At 47.7% G+C, this 22314-nt stretch overlaps 1 long non-coding RNA gene across 1 annotated transcript in view; it reads left to right on the top strand.

Moving 5' to 3' along the window:
- The window catches only part of LOC134929424 (uncharacterized), a 299479-nt gene that overhangs the window by 28448 nt on the left and 248717 nt on the right, over positions 1 to 22314 (top strand). The window contains exon 2 of the long non-coding RNA XR_010178558.1: positions 19978 to 20013. This is a non-coding gene — a long non-coding RNA (uncharacterized LOC134929424). The remainder of the gene's footprint in view (positions 1 to 19977; positions 20014 to 22314) is intronic.

Below are 22314 nucleotides of genomic sequence, written 5' to 3'. Positions count from 1 at the left end.
CGAAAGATTAGCAGAATTGCGAATAGACACTTCTTAGCAGTTTCTGAGTAGCTCCACACTTACTCGGCATCTCCGATCAGTTCAGTCAGTTTCGTTCCTGGTTTGACGTCACAAACACACCCAGCGTTCGCCCAGACACTCCTCCGTTTCTCCAGCCACTCCCGCGTTTTTCCCAGAAACACCCACTTCCTGTCAATCACATTACGATCACCAGAACGAAGAAAAAACCTCGTAATGCCGTGAGTAAAATTCCTAACTGCATAGCAAATTTACTTGGCGCAGTCGCACTGCGGACATTGCGCATGCGCATTAGCGACTTATCGCTCCGTTGCGAGAAAAAAATAACGAGCGAACAACTCGGAATGACCCCCAATATCCAATGGACATCAAGTAATTCAAAGACTGCTTTTGTCCTTGCAATACTTGTTTGAAACACAACTGTGCACAGTGGATACAGTTTCAATATAACAGATACACCTTATTAAAAAGCAACAATTGTCTCTATGGCTCATATAAGTATTACTATAAATGTTCTCCCACAATATGCATCAAATAAAACAATCAACAGCCTTTCAGTATGATTTATAACTTCCTAAAAATTGTATTTGAACTATAAACATTAAGGAGTACGATAAACGATTATCACTAAAGTGGAATTTAGATAAATTATTTGTACAACTAATATATGGGGACGCCCGTGAGAAACATCATAATCATCCGGTTTGAGTACTCCCGGTGAGGAGAATTTACTGACTGGCAACGTTTATTACTCCAATTATCAATTAATATGCTCCATTTCCAGTGATATTGCCAAACGTCTGGAGTTATATGATTTTCCCAGTGGAAGGATTCAAGTAATAATAAAGTATCATATATCTTTATAGACATAACTGGGACTGTGATCTATTGATTATACAATTTTTAGGAAGTTATAAATCATACTGAAAGGCTCTTGATTGTTTTATTTGATGCATATTGTGGTATACTGTAGGTGTCAGAATTTTTCAGCATTACAGTCCATAATCTCTGTGGACTGACCAATACTGATTGCACCTTTCATAAAAAATTTGATACATTCTATACATTAACATTCATCCCTGACTAAGCGCGTACATAAATTCTAACTTCATACATGCACTTATACATGCTGTGGCCTTTCAAGGTTAAAAATGAACTGTGATAATGTTTCATCTATAAACTTTAGTTTTATGAAACATGATCACTTTCTGCTATAATAGGACTTCTGTAAGACCCTTTGGAAATTGAATTATACACACCATTACTTAAGCAGATGCTGAGCATAGGCAAATGCAGGAGCAGGTGGGGGCACCAGAGAGTAGCTTCCAAGAAGAAGAGATAGGCGCCTTACCATGAGGTTGGAAGAATGTGTGTTTACAAGGTGCAGCTCCTACAGGTTCTGTTATGTATGTGTATTTTAATTTATATCTTATGGGATGTTTAACCTTTTTCTGACCACATATGTTGTTTAAATTAAATATGTTTGATACAGCCTATACTTTAGGACATCTATATATTCAGCGTATAAAAAGACCAATGTGTACATATATATATACTAGGTGATTCATCACGCCCTACGGGCGCTCTTCACACCGTCGCGACGGGCTACGCCCCCTTAACCCTTGCACACCCTTGTGGCGTGCAATATTTTTATTATATGGAGTATTACCTCCAATCATAATTGTGTGAGTGGTTAAATATTGCACGGACAAAGGGCGTGCAATGGTTAAGGGGTCGAAGCCCCTTGCAATGGCGTAAACAGCGCACACAGGGCCTGATGAATTACCAAGTAGGTGCTGTGGTTGGGGGAGTGGCGGGTGCGGGGAAGAAACGGATGGGATCCAGGGGTGCCGCAGGAGGGGGAGGGGCGGTTGCGGTGGTGCTGCAGGTGGGGGAGGGGCTGGTGCGGTGGTGCCACAGATGGGGGTCCGGAGCCACCGCAGGTGGGGAAGGAGCAGTTTCGGGGGTGCCCCGGGTGGGGGATGGGCGAATGCGGTGGTGCGGGGGGAGGGGCGGGCGCGGGGTTGCTGCAGGTGGGGGAGGGGGTCCGGAGCTACCGTAAGTGCTGGAGGGGGTGTGTGTGGGTGCCGCAGATGGGGCTCGGAGGTACTGTGAGTGAGGGAGGGGCGGGTAATCCTTATCCTGCTTTTCCTCCTGTCAGCAGCTAAGCTGCTGTCCTCCCTTTGGCAGTGGCTCTCCCGGAGACTCGCACAGCAGCCAGTCACTATTGTTAGCGCCGGTGTCCCAACGCGCTGCATTACAGGGAAGAAGATGCACTCTATAAACTACAGCTCCCAGCAGCCCTAAGGGCCGAAATGCTTCGGCGCTAAGGGCTGCTGGGAGCTGTAGTTTAGGGGGTGTAATGTGTGTACGCATCACTGGTACAGGGGGGCGTTACGTGTGTAAGCATCACTGGTACAGAGGGCATTACGTGTCTAAGTGGCACTGGTACAGAGGGTGTTACGTGTGTAAGCGTCACTGCTACGGGGGGCATTACGTGTGTAAGCGTCACTGGTACAGGGGAGCGTTACGTGTGTAAGCGTCACTGGTACAGGGGGCATTACATGTGTAAGCATCACTTGTACAGGGGGCGTTACGTGTGTAAGCGTCACTGGTACAGGGCGCGTTAATTGTGTAAGCGTTACTGCTACATGGGGTGTTACTTGTGTAAGCGTCACTGGTACAGGGGGGCGTTACGTGTGTAAGCATCACTGGTACGGGGGGCATTACGTGTCTAAGCGGCACTGGTACAGGGGGCGTTACGTGTCTAAGCGTCACTGGTACAGAGGGCATTACGTGTCTAAGCGGCACTGGTACAGGGGGTGTTACGTGTGTAAGCGTCACTGATACAGGGGGCGTTACTTGTGTTAGCGTCACTGCTACAGGGGGTGTTACTTGTGTAAGCGTCACTGGTACAGGAAGCGTTACGTGTATAAGCATTACTGGTACAGGGGGCGTTACGTGTGTAAGCATCACTGGTACAGGGGCCGTTACATGTTTAAGCATCACTGGTACAGGGGGCGTTACGTGTGTAAGCGTCACTGGTACAGTGGGCGTTACGTGTGTAAGCGTCACTGCTACAGGGGGTGTTACTTGTGTATGGTCACTCACTGGTACAGGGGGGGCCGTTACATGTTTAAGTATCACTGGTACAGGGGGCGTTACGTGTGTAAGCATCACTGGTACAGGGGGCGTTACGTGTGTAAGCGTCACTGCTACAGGGGGTGTTACTTGTGTATGGTCACTGGTACAGGGGGGCATTACGTGTGTAAGCGCCACTGGTACAGGGGGCGTTACGTGTGTAAGCGTCACTGTTACAGAGGGCGTTACGTGTGCAAGCGTCACTGGTACAGGATGACGTTACGCGTGTAAGAGTCACTGGTACAGGGGGGGGCGTTACATGTTTAAGCGTCACTGGTACAGGGGGCGTTACGTGTGTAAGCATCACTGGTACAGGGGGCGTTACGTGTCTAAGCGGCACTGCTACAGGGGGCGTTATGTGTGTAAGCGTCACTGTTACAGAGGGCGTTACGTGTGTAAGCGTCACTGGTACAGGGTGATGTTACGCGTGTAAGCGTCACTGGTACAGGGGAGGGGGCGTTACATGTTTAAGCATCACTGGTACAGGGGGCGTTACGTGTGTAAGCATCACTGGTACAGGGGGCGTTACGTGTGTAAGCATCACTGGTACATGGGGCGTTACGTGTGTAAGCATCACTGGTACAGGGGGCGTTACGTGTGTAAGCATCACTGGTACAGGGGGCGTTACGTGTGTAAGCGTCACTGGTACAGGGGGCGTTACGTGTGTAAGCATCACTGGTACAGGGGGCGTTACGTGTGTAAGCATCACTGGTACAGTGGGCGTTACGTGTGTAAGCGTCACTGGTACAGTGGGCGTTACGTGTGTAAGCGTCACTGCTACAGGGGGTGTTACTTGTGTATGGTCACTGGTACAGAGGGCATTACATGTGTAAGCGTCTCTGGTACAGGGGGCGTTACATGTGTAAGTGTCTCTACTACAGGGGGTATTATGTGCGCTGTGCCTTTGTAAAGTATGTGAGGTTGCCAATTTATAGTTTGCAGGGGGGTGCTGAACACTCTAGCACCGGCCCTGACTGCACACCCACTGCACTGCACAGCACTGTCACCTTTTACAATGATTCAGCGTCCAGACATTACCCTCCGCGGTATCACCCACTCTATACGTTACATTAGCTATCTCGGGGCTTCCAGGCCTGCAGCCCAGGTGCTGTGTACCGGAGTCAGCCCCTCTGGGGATCTGGGTACGGCTGTTGCTGGGAGGCACTTCTGTGACATCATACGCAGAGGAGGCTCTGGGGTTCAGAGAGTATGCGATGCAGGGAGGGCTATGAAAGTCTTCCGCTGCGCCGCTTTCATACACATCTATGCCGGTGGTCGCAGCAGCTTTTGTTCCACGTGCGCCGCGGCAAGGGAGTGGGGATTGTTGATACTGGAGGGGGCAGGCGGACTGGCAGCAGGACATAGGACGCTGCAGTAAAAGGATGTTTTTTCCCCTATCTGCAGCGCAGAGACTTGCTGCACATGCAGTGGCATACCCTCCAGCTGTACCTTTTTGGCAGGTACAGTACCGTGTACCCGTGGCCACGCCCCCTTTTCGAATTTGTATCAATTTTAATGTGTAAATTGTTGGAGGGTGTGTTGCTGCAGATGCAGGGGGACTATTTTGGGGTGTGGGGCTGGAGCTGCAGCTCCATCAGTCCCATTGCTGATCCTGCTCTGTGAACACACAGCAGCCAAAGGGCAGAGCCTCCCATTGGATGTAACCTGTGTGGGAGGGCGTTTCTCGTCCAATCAGCTGTGGACTGGGTGTGATAGACCTGCCACTAACCCAATGAGAGATGCGTTATACACACAGGCACAAAGTCACAGAGCTGGGCTATTATATAGGAGATGTGTGTGTGTCCAGGTTTGGTACCACGTTCTTTTACCATTCCCCCCAGACTCTGATTGTATTTGGAAAACCCCCTTTAGAATTCCTGCGTTTGCCCCTGGTGAGGGATCTGCAGCGATGACACAAGTCTATAATCTCCTGGATGGGATGTGTTAACGCTTTCAAGACTTTCCTCTCTCACTACTATACCATTGCTTTGGCTGCCAATGTTTATAATTACTCTGTAATCTGTGAGAACTTGGCTTCATTCCATAAACAGGTTGGGGCAAAGGCAAAGCTGGGCTCTCTTTCACCTGGGGATGAAGACTCAGCTCAAATATGCATTCTTCCACAAATCAATCTTTGTTTTATCAGTTAATGAGGTTTGACAAAGAATTTTATTTAGTTCACTATTATACTTGTTTGCCTTAAAAATACCATAATATGAACAAATTTAGAAGGGTTTTATCTTTTCATGTCCATCATGCTATGCTTATTGGCCCTCATTCCGAGTTGTTCGCTCGTTGCCGAGTTTCGCTATATTGCGATTAGTCGCTTACTGCGCATGCGGTTAGTTATTTTACTCAAAAGTTAGGTATTTTACTCACGGCATAACGAGGAATTTTCATCATTCTGGTGATCGGAGTGTGATTGACAGGAAGTGGGTGTTTCTGGGCGGAAACTGGCCGTTTTATGGGTGTGTGCGGAAAAACGCTGCCGTTTCTGGGAAAAACGCGGGAGTGGCTGGAGAAACGGGGGAGTGTCTGGGCGAACGCTGGGTGTGTTTGTGACGTCAAACCAGGAACGAAACTGACTGAACTGATCGCAGTGTAGGAGTAAGTCTGGAGCTACTCAGAAACTGCTAAGAAATTTCTATTCGCAATTATGCGAATCTTTCATTCGCAATTCTGCAAAGCTAAGATACACTCCCAGAGGGCGGCGGCTTTGCGTGTGCAATGCTGCTAAAAGCAGCTAGCGAGTGAACAACTCGGAATGAGGGCCATTGTGTGCACAGCAATCTTAAATCCTCTGCCTGACTCCTGTGTACTGTGAGAGTAGATGCTACTCTGGTTGCATTCCTCATCAGACATCAGCTAACTTCCAAGAGTCTGAAAACACAATGACATTAAAAGGGGGCATGGGGGCAGATTTTGGTGAGTCGTAGAGACTTCACAGGAGGTGCCCACTGCCCATGGTTGCTAGGCAACCAAATAAATGCAAAATACAAAACTACTGCTGACTACAGAAGCCACATTCTTGTACTCCAGGGTGCCTATGGGTAATCCATTCCTGCCTCCACCCCCTCTTAGTCTCCCTTCCCAAACTTCCCTATTTCTCCCAGCCAGGCATCCTTAGTTTCGCCACTGAGATGAAGGTATCAGTTCCTAACCTTTATGAATGAATGTTTTTGGCGGCCCTGGAGCCAGGGCAAGATGGCACATATGGCCAAGGGCCAGTTTACCTAGGCAGACTTTTTGGGGCAACCGGGCCATGCTGGTGCCTGTAAATCTCCAAAGACAAAATGTGTTATGTTACTATTAATACTTTAGTACCTTCGTACTCACCTTCTTGGGGTAGGGAGAAGAGCCTGATGTTATTGGTACCAGGGCTGATTATACCCAGGTGGTGGTCTTCACAAATTTTTGTGGCCCTGACTCTCCTGGGAAAGTTAGGCCTGGTACCAACTGGTTTGGGACTTGTTGGAGGAATGGCAGGGAGGCACCAAAACTTCAGAGACCACCTCTATTGCTCTACAAGCCCAGGCTAGCAATGCCTAGTGCTAGTTTCTATGATTTCAGAGGTGACCCCACTTCGGTTTCTCAGCTGATTTTGGGTAACCAGCCCTAAGCTGAAAGCACAACAGCTTGCTAGAAAGTGTGGGGGTGGGGGGGTGGGGGGGGGGGGTGTTTGACTCCCATGTTTCCTATTTTTTTTCTTGCAATACATTTTATTAATGGCATTCAGCAAGGTACAGGGCATAGTGGTAAGAAATGTGCGATGCTTCTACTCAGACAGATAAAATATATGAAAACAGTGTAATATTAGTTATAAGAGGAGGCAACGGTGGCAAGTAAAAGCAGTGACAGTACCCTCGCGGCTATACATAAAAGGAGATTTATGGTAGACTTACCATTGTTAAATCTCTTTCTGCGAGGTACACTGGGCTCCACAGAGAATAACATCAGGGGTGTAGAGATGGATCTTGGTCCAGGCACCAACAGGTTAAAGCTTTAGCTGTCCCAAGATGCATTGGGGCCTACTCTATAACCCCGCCTCCAGGCACTGTGAGCTCAGTTTCATTAACCGGTCAAGTGCAGGAGCAGGTAAAAGAGAAGGCAGATGTTAGTCACATAGAACCACATTCTCACGACAGGAGAAGGGACCAGCGGCTAATGCCATACAAATCCATAGAATCTAGGTGCATCAGGGCGGGTGCCCTGTGGAACCCAGTGTACCTCGCAGAAAGAGATTTAACAATGGTAAGTCTACCATAAATCTCCTTTTCTGTAGCAAGGTACACTGTTCCACAGGTAATACATCGGGGATGTCCCAAAGCAGTTCCTCATGGGAGGGGTATGAGAACTCGGCGTCCAAAGGAAGCATCCTGGGAGGCAGAAGTATCAAAGGCATAGAACCTAATGAACATGTTCACTGAGGACCACGTAGCCGCCTTGCACAATTGTTCTGTGGACGCGCCACGGCGGGCCGTCTAAGAGGGTTCAACAGACTGAGTAGAATGGGCTTTAATAGCACCAGGAGCTGGAGGTCCAGCCTGTGCATATGCTTGTGCAATCACCATTCTAATCCATCTGGCCAAGTTTTGCTTAGTCGCAGGCCAGCTACGTTTGTGAAAACCAAAACGTACAAAAAGGGAATCTGACCTGATAGAGGCAGTCCTCTCCACATATATATGAAGAGCCCCTACCACATCCAAAGACCGCTCTTTGGAGGACAAACCAGAAGAGATGAAGGCCGGAACCAAAATCTCTTGGTTAAGGTGAAAAGATGACACCACCACCAGGGCGAGTTCTAAGAACTGCCCAGACACAGTGAGATATCAGGAAGGGTGGACGATAGGACAAAGTGCCTAGGTCTGACACCCTTCTAGCAGAGGCAATAGCCAGTAGGAACAGGGCCTTGACCAGGAGCCATTTGAGGTCCTCTGACTCAAGAGGTTCAAATGGAGACTCTTGCAGGGCATTCTGGACATCAGAAAGATCCCATGGAGCCACAGGAGGGACACAGGGAGGCTGAATCCGTAAAACACCCTGAGTGAAAATTTGAACGTCAGGAATAGATGCAATTTTTCTCTGAAACCACACCGACAAGGCAGATATATGAACCTTGAGGGAGGCCAGATGAAGGCCTAAGTCCAGGCCTTGTTGCAGAAAAGCCAGAAGTCTGGAAGTTCTGAATTTGAATGCATCGCAATTCTTAACAGCACACCAGGTGTAGTAAGAATTCCAGACCCTGTAAAATATTTGTGCAGATGCCGGTATTTGGGCCTTTAGCATAGTTTGGATAACCGCCTCGGAGAATCCTTTGGCCCTCAGGAGTGATGATTCAAGAGCCACGCCGTCAAGGCCAGTCTGGCCAGGTCCGGGTAGACACAAGGGCCCTGAATGAGGAGGTCTGGGCATTGAGGAAGTAGAAGAGCACGCTCCATTGATAGACCCTGCAGGTCTGAGAACCAATGCCATCTGGGCAACACTGGAGTGACTAGAAGTAGTATTCCTCCTTCTTGTTTGAACTTCCGTAGTACCCTGGGCAGGAGTGACACTGGAGGGAACACGTAGGGCAGCCAAAGGTTCCATGGAATTGCCAGTGTATCCACGAACGCTGCTTGAGGATCACTGGTTCTTGATCCGAAGACCAGAACTTTGTGATTGTGTCGAGACGCCATCAGGATTACATCTGGTAGGCCCCATTTGTCCACTAGGAGTTGAAAGACTTCCTGATGAAGACTCTACTCTCCGGCATGCACGTCCTGATGACTGAGGAAATCTGCTTCCCAGTTGAGGACTCCCGGAATGAACACTGCCGATATTGCTGGCAGATGGCGTTCCGCCCAACAAAAGATTTTTGACACTTCCATTATTGCCATGCGGCTTCGAGTGCCTCCTTGATGGTTTATGTATGTCACAGTGGTGGCATTGTCTGACCGTACTTGAACAGGCCTGTTCTTTAACAGAGGCAGAGCGAGAGACAAAGCATTGAACACTGCCCGCAATTCCAGAATGTTTATCGGGAGGAGTGATTCCTCCTTGGTCCACCGACCCTGGAAAGATTGTTGCTCCAACACCGCGCCCCAGACCCTCAGACTGGCAACCGTAGTCAGAAGGACCCAGTTGGGAATCCAGAAGGGACGGCCCCAGCTTAACTGCTGGTCCTGTAACCACCAGGTCAGCAACAGACGAACCTCCGGAGAAAAGGAGATCATGTGAGACCTGATCCAATGAGGTAGGCTGTTCCACTTGGAAAGGATTGACCTCTGCAGAGGGCGGGAATTAAATTGAGCGTACTCTACCATGTCGAACGCCGACACCATCAGGCCTAGTACTTGCATTGCTGAGTGTATCGAAACTCGTGGGCGAGACAGGAAGTATATTATCCTGTCCTGAAGCTTCAGGACCTTCTCTGGAGACAGAAACAGCCGTTGACTGTGTGTGTCCAGCAGTGCCCCCAGGTGCACCATGGTCCGAGCAGGGACCAGCAAGGACTTCTTCCAGTTGATGAGCCCTCCGTGGGCTTGTAGGAAGTTTACCGTCAGTTGCAGATGACTGAGGGGGACATGGTGGGAGTTTGCCAGGATTATCAAGATGTCCATATACGGCAGGATCCTTACTCCCTGGCGACGGAGATGAGCCGTCATCATGGCCATAACCTTGATGAAGATCCGAGGGGCCGTGGCCAGTCCAAATGGCAGAGCCTGGAACTGATAGTGAAGGTTGCCAATAGCAAACCGCAGATATTGCTGATGCGATATGACAATAGGTTATATGCAGGTAAGCATCTTGTATATCCAGGGATACCATATAATCTCCGGGTTCCATGGCCAGTACAATCGAGCGTAGTGTTTCCATACGGAACTTGGATACTCTCACAAACTTGTTCAGTGATTTGAGGTTGAGTATAGGCCGGAAAGACCCATTGGGTTCCAGTACTAGAAACAGGGTCGAGTAGTATCCTCTGCCTCTCTGGGATAGAGGTACTGGCACCACCGCTCCTGTATCCAGGAGGGAACTCACAACCATTTGTAGAGCTTGCGCCTTTAACGGATCCGAAGGGATAACCATTGTGCAGAACTGGTGAGTGGGACGCCTCTTGAAAGAGACTGCGTACCCGTGAGAGACAACTTCACGCACCCATGCATCTGACATGGTCTTTAACCAGACCTGGGTGAATCACAGAAGTCGGCCTCCCACCCTGGGATTCCCTAGGACAGTGGTGGCCAACCCGTGGTTCTCGAGCCGCGTGCGGCTCTTTCATCCTCCACATGCAGCTCGATCCGCTCCCGGCCAACGCTGCCCGACACTCACAGCCTGGCACAGACTGGTCTCCAGCGGCAGTGTCTATCTTCAATTCGCCGCCGGCCCGTGAGCCAATCAGAGCTCGTGGACCGGCAGCTAAGGCTCCTAATTGGCTGCCGGACCACGAGCCCTGATTGGCTCACGGGCCAGCTCCAGATTGAAGATAGACACCGTCGCCGGAACTGCTCACAACAGCAACTGAGCAGCACTTTTTTTTTTTTTTTGGGGGGGGGGTGAGGCACTGTGGGGGCATGTGTATCAGCACTGGTGGCATATCTGGCTCTGTGGGCATATCTGGGACTGTGGGGGCGCGTGTCTGCACTGGGGGCATATCTGGTACTGTGGGGACATGTGTATCAGCACTGTGGGCATATCTGGCACTGTGGGGGCATGTGTGTCTGCACTGAGGGCATATCTGGCACTGTGGGCACATGTGTATCAGCACTGGGGGCATATCTGGCACTGTGGGGGCATTTGTATCTGCACTGGGGGCATATCTGGCACTGTGGGGGCATATCTGGCACTGTGGGCATATCTGACACTTGGGGCACATGTGTATCAGCACTGTGGGCATATCTGGCACTGTGGGGGCATGTGTGTCTGCACTGGGGGCATATCTGGCACTGTGTGGGGACATGTGTATCTGTACTGGGGGCATATCTGGCACTGTGTGGGGACATGTGTATCTGCACTGCGGGCATATCTGGCACTGTATGGGGACATGTGTATCTGTACTGGGGGCATATCTGGCACTGTGTGGGGACATGTGTATCTGTACTGGGGGCATATCTGGCACTGTGTGGGGACATGTGTATCTGCACTGGGGGCATATCTTACACTGTGGGAAAGTGTATTTGGCACTGGGGCATATCTGGCACCATGGAGGCATGTGTGTCTGCACTGGGGGCATATATGTATCTGCACTGTGGGGGCATGTGTATCTGCACTGGGGGCATATCTGGCACTGTGGGGGCATGTGTATCTGCACTGGGGGCATATCTGGCACTGGGGGGACATGTGTATCTGGCATTGGGTGCATTTCTGGCACTGTAAGGACATGTGTATCTGGTACTGGGGGCATATATGTATCTGGAACTGTGGGGACATGTGTATTTGGCACTGTGGGGGCATATATGTATTTGGCACTGTGTGGCATATATGTATCTTACACTGTGGGTCATATATGTATCTTGCACTGTTGGGACATGTGTATCTGGTACTGGGGGCATATATGTATCTGGCACTGGGGACATATATTTATCTGACACTGTGGGGAAGTGTGTATCTGTCACGGTGGGGGCATATATGTATCTGGCACTGTGAGAGCAGCCATTTTTTGGCATTTTTATATGTATGTGGCACTGTACAACATGACTAAATGGTGTTATGACACAAGGTCACACTCCTACAAACGTCATACCAAAAGGTGTGCGTACAAAGAACAACTAGGCCACGCCAACATTTTTGCGCGCTCGCCTTTGGAGCGCGCATGATAGTGGCTCTTGCCCTTGCCTATGGATCTTTTCAGGCTCTTTGCCTCTGACTGGTTGGCCACCCCTGCCCTAGGAGGAGGCCTGTCCCACCATGCAGCAAGCTTGTCATGTTTAGAAGCAGGCTGACGGGCTGCCCAGGATTGTTTAGCCTTGGGATTTGTGGTTTTGGAAGCACGAGATTGTTTCAGGTATGCCTGACCTTTTGCTTTCCCTTGTGACCAAAAGGAGCAAAAAGTGTTACCTTTTTGCCTTCTGTGCAGAAGGAGTAGTGTTAGGGAGAAAGGCAGTCTTAGCAGCCGCTAAGTCAGCCACAATTTTATGGAGATCTTCCACAAACAGGATGTCTCCTTTAAAAGGGAGTACCCCCATGGTCTTTTTGGAGTCCAGGTCCACCTTCCCTGACCTCAATCACAGAATACGGCAAGCCAGGATGGACATAGTCGATGCCTTGGCCGCCAACACACCTGCCTCAGAGGATGTCTCCTGAATGTAGTAGGCGGTGGTGGTAATGTGAGACAGGTACTGTCTGGCAATATCAGATATATCCTGAGGCAGCTCTTCCTCTAATGCCTGAACCCATGCTTTAATTCCTTTTGCAGCCCAAGAGGCTGCTATAGTGGGTCTGTGTACAGCACCTGTAAATAGACTTCAGGTATCCCTCCACACGCTTATCTGTCAGTTCCTTCAGTGAGGTGACAGTGGTGACAGGCAAAGTAGACGACACCACAGACCGGTGACATGGGAATCCCCCATTGGTGAATTTTCCCACTTGTTACACAACTCTGTAGGGAGAGGATCGCAAGCTACCATCCGTTTAGACAGGGAGAATTTCATTCCTGGGTTCTTGTCGTATGTCCACTAGATGGTCAGAAGAAATAACGTTTTAGTTACCTTCTGACATTCAAACCTATTAGGTTTCTTAGACACCGTAGTGGAATCCTCATCGTCATCAGTGATTTGTAGGATGTGACAGCGAACACAGTACACAACACCAGTGATTAAATCCGGTACAATGTGACTACGTGCACAGTACACAACACCAGCTAATAAATCCGGTATTACTGTATGTGACTGAGTACATAGCATAGTACACTTTAATTGGTAAATACTGTGAAAACTATGGCCCTCATTCCGAGTTGTTCGCTCGGTATTTTTCATCGCATCGCAATGAAAATCCGCTTAGTACGCATGCGCAATGTTCGCACTGCGACTGCGCCAAGTAACTTTACTATGAAGAAAGTATTTTTACTCACGGCTTTTTCTTCGCTCCGGCGATCGTAATGTGATTGACAGGAAATGGGTGTTACTGGGCGGAAACACGGCGTTTCAGGGGCGTGTGGCTGAAAACGCTACCGTTTCCGGAAAAAACGCAGGAGTGGCCGGAGAAACGGTGGGAGTGCCTGGGCGAACGCTGGGTGTGTTTGTGACGTCAACCAGGAACGACAAGCACTGAACTGATCGCACAGGCAGAGTAAGTCTGGAGCTACTCTGAAACTGCTAAGTAGTTAGTAATCGCAATATTGCGAATACATCGGTCGCAATTTTAAGAAGCTAAGATTCACTCCCAGTAGGCGGCGGCTTAGCGTGTGTAACTCTGCTAAATTCGCCTTGCGACCGATCAACTCGGAATGAGGGCCTATATATGGACCTGACGCACCTAGTCCCTTAGGGTACAGAATTCAGTGAGAGATAAATCTGGGATACACTGAAAGTGAAATCCACACAGCAGAAACAGGCACACACAGTCACAGTGACAATGCAGATAATTATTTTAGTAACACAATTAAACTGCACTGGACTATTATATGTATATTATATATAACAATGCACGGTCTGAGACCGGATGTATATATCAGAATACTCATACAATATATTCTGGCACAGGTACACTTGTTCTTAACCAACACTGTCTTAATATTGACATGTAGAATATTTAAGTGCTTGCAAAACCACGGTGCTGATGTTCAGGCAGGTATACAAAGGAGACCTTGCCTTGCAGTCCCGGAGACCAGTCACATCTATTTTGAAAATGGCGCCCAGGGTCTCAGTCAGGGAGTAAGGGAGAGTGTGAGGCAGCTCCAGGGCGGGAACACCAGCAGTAGATGGCGCCCGGTGCTGGGGGAGGGGCTACAGGTCAAGCACCTTCTCACCTATGCTGGTCCTCACCACCGGGTACTATGGAGTCTTAATAAAAAGGATATTTATATATCCGACCTGTAATCCTATGCCCTGGTGGATATAGTGGGGTCCCTGCTCTGTTACAGTGTCCACGCCAGCATCGCAGTCTGTCTCCTTAGACTACGACCGGAACGTGGTTTAATGGCGGGTTCTGCCTGGGGGACCCTCTTACCTCCTCCCTTCAGTAACAGCCACACAAACCAGGAGAGCGTCTGCGACCGTGTGCCTAGAGCCAGAGCGTCTCCACCACAAGTACCTGGGAACAGAGCCAGCAGGAGTATACAATGCAGCTGGGGAGGTGATGGAGCCGCAGCACAGAATGTCACACTGACATGTACAGTAAGTGCTGCGGCCCTTGAAGTCTTCTAAATCTTTTTCAGGGCTGCCCAGTGCAGCCCCCCTGTTAAGTGACCTTCTTCTGCAGGCACCAACTCAAAACTAAGCTCACAGTGCCTGCAAGTGCCTGATCCTGGGTGTTCCAGTCTACACTGTCTCTGTTAAGAGCTTCTGTTTATGTAACTGATACTGTGCACAATCCAGAGTACTCCATTCTGTATTTCCACAACTAGAGCTTTTATTTGTACCCTGTGTTATTACCCGTGTCTTGTCAGTCTGGTCCCGCAGTATGTCTTTCTGTGTCACTCGTAGCATCTGTTCCACCATGTTATACATGTACCGTTGGTGTCGCAATTAGCGATCACTTCAGTATTCCAGCCCTGTCTGTTTGTACGTCTGTAGCCAGCGCCGCTCCGTGGTCTGGTCCTGTATTTCTGTCTGCCTGTGCCGGCACTACTCCGCAGTCCTGTCCAGCAAGTCTATTTGTGAGTTCCTGTATTGCGTGCTATCTGGTCCTGTATTCCTGTCTGCCTGTATTATATTTAGACGCTACCAGGGACTGCACCGCTGCCACCTCGGCCATTACGGATCAGTACCCAGTGCTTGGCTTCCCAGCTCCAGTACTGTTGTACTAGTGAGTACCATCTGCCGCAGTGATCCCGTGCCAGTCGCACACGGTAGTGTGCTGAAGTTATTGTTTGTCCTGTGTGTCCGGTCCTTCCTTTTGTGTCCCAGTCTGACTCCAGTTCCGTACTTGCCTTGCCTAGCCTCCCACAGCAGCCTTGTCTATCATAAAACCCTGGGGGCATCTGAGTCCTGGGTGGACCTAATCCTCCCAGGAAAGGCGGCTGCTGTAAGCAAAGTCTTTGGATGCAGGAGGCTAAAGGACTGCTGGGCAAGAGCAACAGCGCCACCTAGTACCATCCTGGTGGCACACCTAACAAAGAAGTTCCCTTTCCAGACCATATGCTTCCACAGTCTTCACTACGAATGACCAGCCAACGCGATTAAAGGTTTGTCCACATACAAAGCCAAGAGCAGGGCAAGGGATCTAGTGGAGTTAATGGGGTAATCACGCTGACAGACATGCCCTCTGTTCCTCCCTAGCACATTGTCCGACTCTCAGCCCTGAATATATTCTATGAAACTGTTACATTATGTGCAGGAGCCTGGGTGGTGAAAATACCTCTAAGGTGTGCACTCCATAAATTATTTTTCCATGTATTATCAGTGTACTCCTTCTCAATGAAATTGAGAAGGAGGAGGGGGAATCAGTAACCATATTCTTCCTACTGCTCTCCTGGTGAGCTCCTCTGAAAACGGCAACAGGAGCAATTGCACATTGACCAATTACCATGTACTATTGCTGGCCGATAAGGCATTTTTTCATTTTTTTCTTTTCTACCTCAATAACTACCTTGCTTCAATGTCTTTGCATGAGAAACTACTTAATCAAGAATGAATGGAATTGTTAATTAATGTCACATTCTTTGTGACATAAAAAGGGAAATTACAGTACAATTGAAGAGTTCCTGGTGAAATGAAGTCAAGACAAGATGTGTATCGCAGGAGGCAACAGAATGGGAACAATAGGCTCATCTGGGGCCATTAGACAAAATGTTTACACATTTTTTTATGAAGACATAATGACATAAAAGACTTGTTAATCAAATATTGGAACACTATATTCATAACTTAGGAGCGCGCATCCTAACTTAAAGATAACATCAACATTTCAGCTGGAACAAATTAATGAGAACATCCGGGGATATTGAATTGTGTTTTTTTAATTAAAAATGTATGTCTCCTTATTTTGGCAATGTAAGTTGTTTGAGCTTCAAGCAGAAAAACACAGAATGGGAAGAAGATGATTAATTACAATTCCACATTGCACTTCATGTTGTTGTTATTATGGGAGAGTAGTCAATGGGAAAGAGAATGACAACCTAGAAAAATCTTGAATTACAGTTATGGACTTTTAGGGGGATATTCAATTTTTTGAAAAGTCCGTTGGGTGTTTGTTTTTTCCTATCTAATAGACATCTAATATTTTCCTATCTAATAGACAGGGAAAAAAAGACGCCCAACCGACTTTTCAAACATTTGAATTCCCCAATAGTGTAGCTAAAGTAAATACAAACCAAGGATAAATTCAGTTTTAAGGGTATGGATCAGCAGATCTACATGGAAAAGGTCTACAGTCATTAGGTCGACTACTAATGGTCAACATGCATTAAGTCGACAGGGTCAAAAGATCGACACGTGAAAAGGTCAACCTTACAAGGTCGACAATAGGAAAGGTCGACACAGTCAATTGACGTATGAAAAGGTCAACATGACAAAAGATCAAAACTTGAAAAGGTTGACACACCAGGGTAGAGGAGAGAAAATTTAATACACAATGAAGGAAAGGTTTCTTCACAATAAGAAACATAGAAACATAGAATTTTGAGGCAGATAAGAATCACTTGGCCCATCTAGTCTGCACCTTTTTTTTATCCTTTAGGTAATTTTAACCCTTTTTGAACCTTAATTCTTTGTAAGGATATTCATATGCCTATTCCAAGCATGTTTAAATTGCTCTACAGTCTTAGCCTCTACCACCTCTGAAGGGAGGCTATTCCACTTGTCCACTACTCTTTCTGTGAAGTAATTTTTCCTTAAATTTCCCCTGAACCTGCCTCCCTCCAGTTTCAGTGTATTTCCTCGAGTTCTAATACTCCTCTTCTTTTGAAGAATGTTTCCCTTGGAATTCTCTGTCAGAGAAGGTAGTAATGGTGGTCTCAGTCAATATGTTCAAAAATGGATTAGATAAATTCCTAGGTGAAAGAAATATTCAAGGATATAGCATTTAAGGGAAGAGTATTTTTTATAAAAACCATGAATTATAGTAGTTATTTAGACTTAAAAACATAACTTCATTTGGGTCACTATAGTTAAACTATAATTGAATACATACTAGTGTAAGAAATACAGGTTGAGTATCCCATATCCAAATATTCCGAAATACAGAATATTCCGAAATACAGAACTTTTTGAGTGAGAGTGAGATAGTGAAACCTTTGTTTTCTGATGGCTCAATGTACACAAACTTTGTTTAATACACAAAGTTATTAAAAATATTGTATTAAATGACTTTCAGGCTGTGTGCATAAGGTGTATATGAAACATAAAGGAATTGTGTGTATGTACCCAAACTTTGTTTAATGCACAGTTATAAAAAATATTGGCTAAAATTACCATAAGGCTGTGTGTATAAGGTGTACATGAAACATAAACACATTCTGTGCTTAGACTTGGGTCCCATCGCCATGATATCTCATTATGGTATGCAATTATTCCAAAATACGGAAAAATCCGATATCCAAAATACTTCTGGTCCCAAGCATTTTGGATATGGATACTCAATCTGTATAATACATGTTGAACTCGATGAACATTTTGTCTTTTTAGCATCATTAACTATGTTACTGTGTTACCATTTTTAAGGTTGTTTGGTGTCATTTTCACTGTCAAAGCACGTGGAAGTCCAATTAGTGTACTGTGACGCCTCGCATACTTCGGGCAAGCTTACCATTCCCAGTCATAGTCCACTTGGATGGTAAAAGCTGTGTAAACCATATGTTTGTCAACCACATGTCTGTCGACCATTTGAACCTGTTGACCTATTGTATCTGTTGACCATAAACACTGTTGATCTATTAATCATGTCACCCTTTAGTCTATGTTGACCTAATGCGTGTCGACCATTAGTGGTCGACCTTATAACTGTTGACCTTTCCAAGGTCGACTTAGAGCCTGTATACCCAGTTGCACAAAGAGAACTACATCCAGGGGCATTTTAAGAGAGGAGGAGGCCCATGTGCAGCATATTCTGACCTGTCCCCATCCTCTCTGCCGAGTGTTGACAGCAGTACAGCGATGTGGAAAGTCTGAGCATTAGAGTGCTCAGACCCAAATGCGCATGTGCAGATCTCCTGGCAATCTCTGCAGCGCTGGTGCCATTGGCGCAGGACCCTGGAGGAGTAAGTATAAAAAAAAATGGGTGCAGCGTGGGCGTTGTGTCCCCCCCCTGGGAACAAGGGCCCGTGTGCACCGCACACACTGCACACATTATAAATTCACCAGTGACTTCGGGGGTCATTCCGAGTTGATCGCTCGCAAGCTTTTTTAGCAGCCGTGCAAACGCTATGCCGCCGCCCTCTGGGAGAGTATTTTAGCTTAGCAGAAGTGCGAACGAAAGGATCGCAGAGCGGCTACAAAAATAATTTGTGCAGTTTCAGAGTAGCTCCAGACCTACTCCTAGCTTGCGATCACTTCAGACTGTTCAGTTCCGGATTTGACGTCACAAACACGCCCTGCGTTCGGCCAGCCACGCCTACGTTTTTCCTGGCACGCCTGTGTTTTTTCGAACACTCCCTGAAAACGGTCAGTTGACACCCAGAAATGCCCTCTTCCTGTCAATCACTCTGCGGCCAGCAGTGCGACAGAAATGCTTCGCTAGACCTTGTGTAAAACTACATCGGCTGTTGTGAAAGTACGTCGCGCGTGCGCATTGCGCTGCATAAGCATGTGCAGAAGTGCTGTTTTTTTGCATCATCGCTGAGCAGAGAACATTTTTATCTAGCGATCAACTTGGAATGAGCCCCTTCATCTCTGTGCCCGCAGTTAGGGACCCAAAGGTTCTGTTTTGCAAATATTTGCAATAAATATTTCAGTATTGTACATATTACCTCCTAATTTCATAAGGCTGCACCAGATTCAAGTGTTAAAATTGAAATCTATAATAAAAGAAAATCTGAGAAATATGATAGATTTAGATGTTATTGAAGCATCTCTTAGCGCTACAGAATATGATGGTGCTATATATAAATAAATGTTAATAAATACATAAAATAATAGCTTTCATAGTGGATGCAAATAAGTGATTCTGAAAACAATATGAGTTAGATGTGCCCCTGTTTGCATAAACTATGCAAATTTTCTTATGAGTGAAGACAATACACAGAACTACGTCTGTTTATACTGTGTAGTTGAAACTTGTGCCACCTTAAGCTTTGACTGACTGGAGTTAAAATGGAAGGGTCATGCAGAAAGTCTACCAGTAGCGGCATCACGTGCGGCAGCCTGAGGGCTGAAGCATATACACACGTGCGATGAGAGTAAACACCATTAGCCAGAAGCTTCTGATTGGCTAATTGTAGATTTTAAAACAATTTAGTCTTTTTTTCTTGAAATTACCAGAACAAAAAAATAATAATAATAATAATAATAATAATAATAATAATATTGATTCTTCATTGTCAGACCAACCAATGGTTGCACTTACACACTGTACATTTCACTACCGAAATTATTAGAGGTGACATCCAAACATTTTTATTTATTTTTTCAAGGAAACTGCTTGTACTGTTTTTACACTTGTAAGACCGGGGGCTCCTCTGTTCCAAGAACTTCTGCCTATTCCACTTCTCATCATTAATTCATTGTTCTCATGCTCTGTTTACAGGTTCCTGATCTAATTCAGCTCAGCTCACAGGAAAGGGTAAGCGTCTGATATTTGCCTTGTGAGACCTGGTGGATGGAATTTGTCCAACTGCAAAGTATTTTAGTAGGTCTTAATCAGTTTCCAGAGCTTAGAGTGGTGATTTACAGTTGTATTGTAGTACATTTGTGTATTGTAGTTTTGTGCATCAAGTATAATTTGTGAAAGCGCAACATGCATAAGTCATTTCTGCTGCAGCCTCTTCCTCTTAAAGAAATGCATCAGGGGCATGTCATACACATGCAGTACAGTACGCAGCTGAAAACGCAAACTAAGATTTCCTCTTACAAATGCAACATACAGTATTTAGGAATACACATATTTTCAAAATATGGTCCTTACAATATTGTGCTTCCACAAGACAAGTGCAGTTTTCAAGCTGATGACTGACACATATTTTCCCTGGATACACTAGATTTAAGGTTGTGTCTAAAGATGCATGTAATCTGAAATACTGGTGAGGAAAAGTGAGTGAGCAGCTGCAAATCTGCTCAGATGTCAACAGGCATCTAAGTCACCCACGAACTGTGCAAAACAGAATACAATGCCAATAAGGAGGTCCACATATATACAGTATATAGAACCTGTCGCACACTCACTAAGAAAAAGTTAATTCACTGATTAAAGATATACAGTACAGTATAGACCAGGGGTAGACATCTGTGGCACTTCAGCTGCTGTGGAACTACACATCCTAGCATGCCCATCCAGAGTTTTAGCATGCCATAACAGCAAAACAGTAGTAGGGCATGCTGGGATGTGCAGTTCCACAGCAGCTGGAGTGCCACAGATTGCCTACTCTGGTATAGAACCTTATTCAGTAAGAGTAGAAGAATCTGCTACTCTTTCAATCACATGCTGGGGGCCGTCCAGCATACTACCCCCCGCCAGTGGCGGAAGTACCGGAGTCAATGGAGTCGGCTGCCGCCGGGCGCCAACCCTGAAGGGGCACCTCCTCCATTGCTCCGGTGTCATCCGCAGCGAGTCCTGCAGCATGACGAGCCCCGCAGCCGCAGTACCCGCACGGCTGTTAGTGTCTGGGGGGGAGGAAGCAGGGGCGGGTCGCCTGTGAAGCCTGACGAGCGGTCAGTGTCTCCATGCAGTGGGCGTGGTGTAGGCGGAGCGGAACTTGCGGCTCCCGCTACGTCCACACTACGCCGCTTGTATGAAGACACTGATCCGATTCCTAGGTCCTGTGTTCTTCTGGCTCATCCGCTGATCTTCCCCGCACCAGTAAACCGCTGAGGGAATACCAGAGCGGAGAGGGGGCTGCAGATCTGTGAGTTTGAGGGGATGGAAGCTGAGAAGGGGGTGGGGTGGGGGGTGGGGTGGAGAACTGTCTGCGGAGAGCTGTGTCTTGGGATCTGTGTGAGGGGGAAATGAGCGAGGGTGGTACACTGTGTGTGTTTGAGGGAAGGGGAATTGAGGAAGGGAGAGGAGCTGTGTGTGTTTGAGGGAAGGGGAATTGAGGAAGGGAGAGGAGCTGTGTGTGTTTGTGTGAGGAATCCAACTTGGAGGTGGGAAAGAATTTCTGTGAGCAGAGGCGTCACTAGGGTTGGTGTCACCCGGTGTGGTAACTCATGGTGTCACCCCCCATGGACCTCCGCGTGCGTGCGTGTGTGTATATATATATATATATGTAAACACACACACACACATACGGTGATCGAAGAAGGAATTTTGAAGTGGGGATATGGAAAATTGAAAGGGGTAGTGTCCAATCAGAAGGGGGGTATCCTTAAGAGGCACTGGGTGAGAGGGAGGACACATGGTGGAGGAAGGGACTGAGGAGGACGGGGCATTGGGTGAGAGGGGGATGCAGGGTGGGAGCAGGACATAATGGATAGAGGGACAGAGGAAGGGGGAGATGCTGGGTGGGAGAGGACGCAGAGTGGGAGAGGGACATACTGGGGACTGGGACGCTGGGTGGCAGAGGACGCAGAGTGGGAGGGGGACATGCTGGGTGGGAGAGGACGCAGAGTGGGAGGGGGACATGCTGGGGACTGGGAGGCTGGGTGGGAGAGGACGCAGAGTGGGAGGGGGACATGCTGGGGACTGAGACGCTGGGTGGGAGAGGACGCAGAGTGGGAGGGGACATGCTGGGGATTGGGACGCTGGGTGGGAGAGGATGCAGAGTGGGAGGGGGACATGCTGGGGACTGGGACGCTGGGTGGGAGAGGACGCAGAGTGGGAGGGGGACATGCTGGGGACTGGGACGCTGGGTGGGAGGGGGACATGCTGGGGACTGGGACGCTGGGTGGGAGAGGACGCAGAGTGGGAGGGGGACATGCTGGGGACTGG

This window comes from Pseudophryne corroboree, chromosome 5 (genome assembly GCF_028390025.1).
Source record: "Pseudophryne corroboree isolate aPseCor3 chromosome 5, aPseCor3.hap2, whole genome shotgun sequence".
Taxonomy (NCBI): domain Eukaryota; kingdom Metazoa; phylum Chordata; class Amphibia; order Anura; family Myobatrachidae; genus Pseudophryne; species Pseudophryne corroboree.
The sequence above is the reverse complement of the archived record's forward strand: the minus strand, read 5'-3'. Positions and strand labels throughout refer to the sequence as shown.